Source organism: Balaenoptera acutorostrata, chromosome 5 (assembly GCF_949987535.1).
Source record: "Balaenoptera acutorostrata chromosome 5, mBalAcu1.1, whole genome shotgun sequence".
NCBI lineage: Eukaryota > Metazoa > Chordata > Mammalia > Artiodactyla > Balaenopteridae > Balaenoptera > Balaenoptera acutorostrata.
In genome coordinates this window covers 57,107,417-57,114,901 of record NC_080068.1, presented here as the reverse complement: position 1 = coordinate 57,114,901, position 7,485 = coordinate 57,107,417, and the positions used below count along the sequence as shown (strand labels likewise).

The 7,485-nt window shown below is 38.0% G+C and overlaps 1 non-coding gene across 1 annotated transcript; it reads left to right on the top strand.

Moving 5' to 3' along the window:
* The first annotated feature begins 2,079 nt into the window (after positions 1 to 2,079).
* On the top strand, positions 2,080 to 2,206 carry LOC114235474 (small nucleolar RNA SNORA40). Its single transcript, XR_003621636.1, has one exon. It is a non-coding gene; the product is annotated as a small nucleolar RNA SNORA40 (small nucleolar RNA).
* The last annotated feature ends 5,279 nt before the right edge of the window (positions 2,207 to 7,485 follow it).

Here is a 7,485-nt window from a genome sequence, read left to right as displayed (position 1 = left end):
ATAGTTGTATTATATTTGTCAAGACTCATCAAACTCTACACTTGTTATGAGCAAATTTATTGGGTATAAATTTTACCTAAATAAAGCTGATATTCATTTTTTTAAGTTATTGATTTAGAAGATGCTATCCAGCCTCATAGACTAGAAAATAAACATTTCTGATCCTCTTTTCTGAAAAGAAGTAAAAGCCTAAATTTTACTAACCTAAATCAACATCAGTAAAGATGAGAATTAACTTGTTTTTAAGTATAAATAGATTAGAAAATATGAACAGCACAGTAATGATTATGCACAAAGAAAAGTGTACTTTGCACTACATACCCAAGCAACACATAATGACTCAGCAGTTAAATATGGCAATGTAGCAAAATAAAATTAAATTTTATTTAAATGCATTAATTACCATATGTCATGATAAGATTTATATGAATAGAAATAAGCAATAAAAATCAGTGAAAATAAAAACATATGTCTCATAGGAAAAAAACTTGACATGGGTCTTGGCAATGATTTTTCGGATATGACACCTAAAGCACAAGCAACAAAGTCAAAAATAAACAAGGGGGACTACATCAAACTAAAAAGCTTCTGCATAGCAAAAGAAATGATTAACAAAATGAAAACACAAGCCATGGAATAGGAAAAAAATATTTTCAAAGCATACATCTGATAAGGGCTTAATATCCAAAATATATAAAGAACTAATACAACTCAATAATGAAAGAACAAATATTCCAATTAAAAAATTGGCAAAGGACCTGAACAGACACTTTTTCTGAAGATGACATACAAATGACCAATAGGTACATGAAAAGGTGTTCAACATCACTAATAATTAGGGAAATACAAATCAAAACCACAATGAGATATCACTTCATGCCTGTTAGAATGGCTATCATAAAAAAGACAAGAGATAACAAATGCTGGCAAGGATGCGGGGAAAAGGGAACCCTTGTTCACTTGGTAGGATTGTAAATTGGTGAAACCACTAAGGAAAACAATATGGATGTTCCTCAAAAAATTAAAAATAGAACTACCATATGATCCAGCAATTCTACTTCTGGGTATATATCTAAAGGAAATGAAAACACTATGATGAAGAGATATCTGCACCCCCATGTTCATAGCATCGTTATTTACAATAGTCAAGACATGGAGGGCTTCCCTGGTGGCACGGTGGTTGAGAGTCTGCCTGCTAATGCAGGGGACATGGGTCCGAGCCCTGGTCTGGGAAGATCCCACATGCCGCAGAGCAACTGGGCCCGTGAGCCACAACTACAGAGCCTGTGCGTCCGGAGCCTGTGCTCCGCAACAAGAGAGGCCGCGATGGTGAGAGGCCCGCGCACCGCGATGAAGAGTGGCCCCCGCTAGCCGCAACTAGAGAAAGCCCTTGAACAGAAACGAAGACCCAACACAGCCAAAAATAAATAAATAAATAAATAAATTTATTAAAAAAAAAAAAAAGAAGACATGGAAACAACCTAAGTGTGCATCAATAAGTGAATGGATAAAGAAGTTGTGGTATATATATACAATGCAAAGTTATTCAGCCATTTAAAAATCAAGGAAATCCTACCATTTGTGACTACATGGATGGACCTTGAGGGCATTATGTTAAGTGAAATGTCAGACAAAGACAAATATTGTATCATCCCACAATATGTGGGATCTTAAAAAAAAAAAAACTCATAGAAAAAGAGATAGATTTGTGATTATCAGAGGTAGGAGAACTGGGGGGGAGAGGGAAAACTGGATGAAGGTGGTCAAAAGGTACAAACTTCCTGTTATAAGATAAATAAGTACTAGGGATAGATAATACACAACATGGCAGCTATAATTAACACTGTTATTAGTATATATGAAATTTGTTGAGAGTGGTTCCTAAGAGTTCTCATTACAAGGAAAAAAAAACTTTTTTGTATCTATATTAGATGATGAACGTTAACTAAACTTACTGTGATAATTATTTCACAATATTTGTAAGTCGGATCATTATGCTGTACAACTTAAATTTATACAGTCTGTGTGTCAATTATATCTCAATAAAACTGGAAAAAATTTAAATTAAAAGAACATATTAGCACTTGTGTTTGTTTTTGTTTAATTTGTAGACAAAGACTTCTAGATAGGTGCAAAAATAAATCCTCTTTTGCAACACCGAACTCATTGTTCAGTATGAGTTTTGATACAGATGAAAAGGAACATGATACGTAAAAGAGAATCAAGTGATGGAGGTGTATTGATAAACATAAAGATTGCTTCCAGGACCATAGAGCTGATAATTTCCCTCATATCTTAAGCTTTTAAATTATCAGCTGTATTGACTTAGTACTCTAATTTTAGTGTTGACATGAAACAAAGATGGTTTCTTTTTTTAGGCTTTTATCTTGAACACAGTGTCTGGATTTTAAAAAGGATGTCAAATTCAGAACCAGGCAGATCCATCTCCTGACCCTAAACATGTCCTAAGGTAAATCGCTTGAGGAAATTGGATCCCAAAGATTACAGGCGGGGAATTTTGAAGTGTGTCCATATTCTGCTGGGGATCAAAGAAGCCTAACTAAAAGAATTGTGTTTATTACATTACAGGTTGCCTGGTTACTAAGGGAGGGGAGGCTGCCTTCAGAATCTTACATGAGCATCTCTGAAGATGGAACCTTACCTTTATATTTGTTATACAGGGCTGACTCACATGACAACTGTTTTTTGAAAAGGCTATTTTATCTTGAAGATTATTAGTTTGGAGGAACTAAGGGTGATTGACAGCAGAAAGCATCAGAACATGTGAAATTCCTTAAAAATTTATTGACAAATAATTTTGCCTATGTTACACATAATAAAAAAAAACTTAAAAAAAACATATATCTCTGATGATGATGAAGTGTTTGCTTTGTTTTGTTTACTAGTTTTGTTATTGCTTTGTGATATAAAATTTGTTTGGAGCAAGTGAAGAAATACTTTATTATCATTGACCATTTTTATTAAGCCCAGCAGTCACATAGGCATCTCTAAAGCACATAAAAATAAATCTTTGGCCTACTCATATTTAAATGTTATTAAGGTGATAGTGATGGGAGATTGTTAATTGCCCCCAACAAGAAGAGCCGTGAACACTCTTTGTTCAATTTCAAGCACCTCATTACTAGATATTTGCAGACTTCTAATAAAAAGCAGTCAGAAGGGCTAAAGGCTAAAGTGATTCATTCATATGAAAAGGTCAAAAGAACATCAAGGAAGGCACACAATTAATCCTCATTAATCTGGTCTCAGGTTATTTAAAATCAGGGTTTCGTGGAAGTCAGGGAAAACCTGGACTTTGACACAGTCTATGCATGAATGAGTTTGCATTAATGATGATCAAGGGTTACTGAGTATCATTAACACGGATAGTTTTAAAAAGGCAAGATAGTCCATTCTGTATAATTTCGGGACAGAATAATAAATTAGCTGTGTCTTGTTATGTTTATTCCTCAATTTTGTACATATCAAAAAAAAACCCTGTATTTTAATCACTTCACTCAGGGATGATTTGATGTCTAAAAAACTGGTTAATGCTAAACACATTCAAAATCAGCTAATGTATAAAGCATAATGCTAAGATTTACATTTACAGTAAAAAGATTTTCAAAATAATTGAAATATATCTCATATATGTTTGAGAAACTATCTGATAAGGGGTTAATATCCAAAATAAATACAGAACTCACACAACTCAACAGCAAAAAAACAAATAATCCAATACAAACATGGGCAAAGGACCTGAATAAACCTTTCGCCAAAGACAGGCAAATGGCCAGCAGGTACATGAAAAGATGCTCAAAGTTACTAATCATAATGAAAATGCAAATCAAAACCACAGTGAGATACAACCTCACACCTGTTAGGATAACTATTATCTAAAAAACAAAGGAAAGCAAGCACTGGCCAGAATGTGAAGAAAAGGAAACCCTTGTATACTGTTGGGGCAAATATAAATTGATGTAGCTACTATGAAAAACAATATGCATGTCCCCCCAAAAAATTAAAAATACAATTACCATTTGATCCAGTAATCCTACTTCTGGGTATATATCCTGAATTGAAATCAGGATCTGTACTCCCATGTTCATTGAAGAATTATTCAAAATAGTGAAGACATGAAAAAAAACTAAAGGTCCATCAACAGACACATGAACAAAGAAAATCTGTGTATACCTATAATGAAATATTATTCATTCTTAAAAAAGAAGGACATACTGCCATTGGCAACAACTTGCATGGATGTAGGAGATATTATGCTAAGTGAAATAAGCCAGACACAAAAAGATACATACTGTATGATCTCACTCATAGGTGGAACCTAAAATAGTCAAACACATAGAAGCAGAGAGTAGAATGGTGGTGCCAACAACTGGGAGGAGGGGGAAATGAGGAGGTGTTGATCAAAGTGTACAAAGTTTCAGTTATGCAAAATAAGTTCTGAAGTTGTATTGGACAACATAGGGCCTATGACAAATAATATTGTATTGTAGAATACAATAGCAAATAGAATTTGCTAAAAGGGTAGATCTTATGTTAACTGCTCTTACTACAAAAGGAAACAAACAAAACAAAGAGGGCAGGAAGAAACTCTGGAGGTGATGGATAAGTTTATGGCATTGATAGTGATGATGATTTCAAGGGTATATACTTATCTCCAAACACATCGAGTTATATACATTCAATATCTACAGCTCTTTGTATGTCAATTATACCTCAATAAAGTAGTTAAAACTAAAATAAATTAAATTAAATAAGAAGAAGAAAACTGAATTCATAATCAGATGACTGCTTGGTGAAGATACAGTTAGAACAAAGGTAAGACTGTATTTCATTAAAGTAAGGATAATTTGACCCAAATTTTAAAGAGAGGTTACAATTAGTTCCATCCATTAAGCACTGATTCTTATTACCTTTAGTTACAGTCACTTTCTCACCTTCACCCTAGATATCGAGATGCATAATTAACTTGCAGGTCACATCATCACCTATTCAAATTATATACTGAGGATAAAGAAAATGTGGTGTGTGTGTGTATATATATATATATATATATATATATATATATATATATGTATATGTATATATATACACACACAATGGACTATTTCTCAGCCATAAAAAAAGAATGAAATAATGCCATTTGCAGCAACATTGATGGACCTAGAGATTGTCATACTGAGTGAAGTAAGTTAGACAGAGAAAGAAAAATACCATATGATATTGCTTATATGTGGAATCTAAAAGAAAATGGTACAAACGAACCAATTTACAAAACAGAAATAGAGTTACAGATGTAGAAAACAAACTTATGGTTACCAAGGGGGAAGGGTGGGGAGGGATAAATTGGGAGATTGGGATTGACATATACACACTACTATATACAAAATAGATAACTAATAAGAACCTACTGTAGGAGACCTTCAAGGTGGTGGAAGAGTAAGACATGGAGATCACCTTCCTCCCCACAAATACATCAGAAATACATCTACATGTGGAACAACTCCTACAGAACACCTACTGAATGCTGGCAGAAGAACTCAGACCTCCCAAAAGGCAAGAAACTCCCCACGTACCTGGGTAGGGCAAAAGAAAAAAGAAAAAACAGAGACAAAAGAATAGGGATGGGACCTGCACCAGTGGAAGGGAGCTGTGAAGGAGGAAAGGTTTCCACACACTAGGAAGCCCCTTCGTGGGCACAGACTGCGGGTGGCGGAGGGGGGAAGCTTTGGAGCCACGGAGGAGAGCGCAGCAACAGGGTTGCAGAGGGCAAAGCGGAGAGATTCACGCACAGAGGAGCGGTGCCGACCAGCACTCAGCAGCCCAAGAGGCTTGTCTGCTCACCCGCTGGGGCGGGCGGGGGCTGGGAGCTGAGGCTCAGGCTTCGGTCATATCGCAGGGAGAGGACTGGGGTTGGCGGCATGAACACAGCCTGAAGGGGTTAGCGCACCACAGCTAGCTGGGAGGGAGTCCGGGAAAAGGTCTGGAGCAGCCGAAGAGACTTTTTCTTGCCTCTTTGTTTCGTGGTGCGCGAGGAGAGGGGATTCAGAGCGCCGCCTAAATGAGCTCCAGAGACGGGCGCGAGCTGTGGCTATCAGCCCAGACACCAGAGACGGGCATGAGACACTAAGGCTGCTGCTGCAGCCACCAAGAGGCCTGTGTGCGAGCAGAGGTCACTCTCCACACCGCCCCTCCCGGGAGCCGGTGCAGCCCGCCACTGCCAGGGTCCCGTGATCCAGGTACAACTTACCCAGGAGAACGCACGGCACGCCTCAGGCTGCTGCAACGTCACGCCGGCCTCTGCCGCTGCAGGCTCGCCCTGCATCCATACCCCTCCTTCCCCCCCGCCTGAGTGAGCCAGAGCCCCCGAAGCAGCTGCTACTTTAACCCTGTCCTGTCTGAGCGAAGGACAGACGCCCTCAGGAGACTTACACGCAGAGGTGGGGCCAAATCCAAAGCTGAACCCCAGGAGCTGTGCGAAAAAAGAAGAGAAATGGAAATTTCTCCCAGCAGCCTCAGGAGCAGCAGATTAAATCTCCACAATCAACTTGATGTACCCTGCATCTGTGGAATACAGGAATAGACAACAAATCATCCCAAAATTGAGGGGGTGGGCTTTGGGAGCAATGATATATATATATTTTTCCTTTTTCTCTTTTTCTGGGTGTGTATGTGTATGCTTCTTTGTGTGATTTTGTCTGTATAGCATTGCTTTTACCATTTGTCCTAGGGTTCTGTCTGTCCATTTCTTTTTTTGTTGTTTTTTTGGGGTTTTTTTTTTAGTATAATTTTTAGTGCTTGGTATCATTGGTGAATTTCTTTTTGGTTTGGTTGCTATCTTCTTTCTTTCTTTTTTTTTATTACTTTTTAATTTTTTTATTTTTAATAATTAATTTTATTTTTTATTTTAATAACTTTATTTTATTTTATTTTTCTTTCTTTCTTTTGTCTAACTTTTCTTCTGAGTGGTATGGCTGACAGGGTCTTGGTGCTCCGGACAGGGGTCAGGCTTGTGCCTCTGAGGTGGGAGAGCCAAGTTCAGGACATTGGTCCAACAGAGACCTCCTAGCTCCATGTAATATCAAATAGCAAAAGTTCTCCCAGAGATCTCCATCTCAACGCTAAGACCCAGCTCCTCTCAATGACCAGCAAGCTACAGTGCTGGACAAACTATGCCAAACAACAGGAAAGATGGGAACACAACCCCACCCATTAGCAGAGAGGCTGCCTAAAATCATAATAAGGTCACAGACACCCCAAAACACAGCACCAGACATGGTCCTGCTAACCAGAAAGACAATATCCAGCCTCATCCACCAGAACACAGGCACTAGTCCCCTCCACCAGGAAGCTTACACAACCCACTGAACCAACCTTAGCCACCGGGGGCAGACACCAAAAACAAGAGGAACTAAGAACTTGTAGCCTGCAAAAAGGAGATCCCAGAGTAAGTTAAGCAAAATGAAG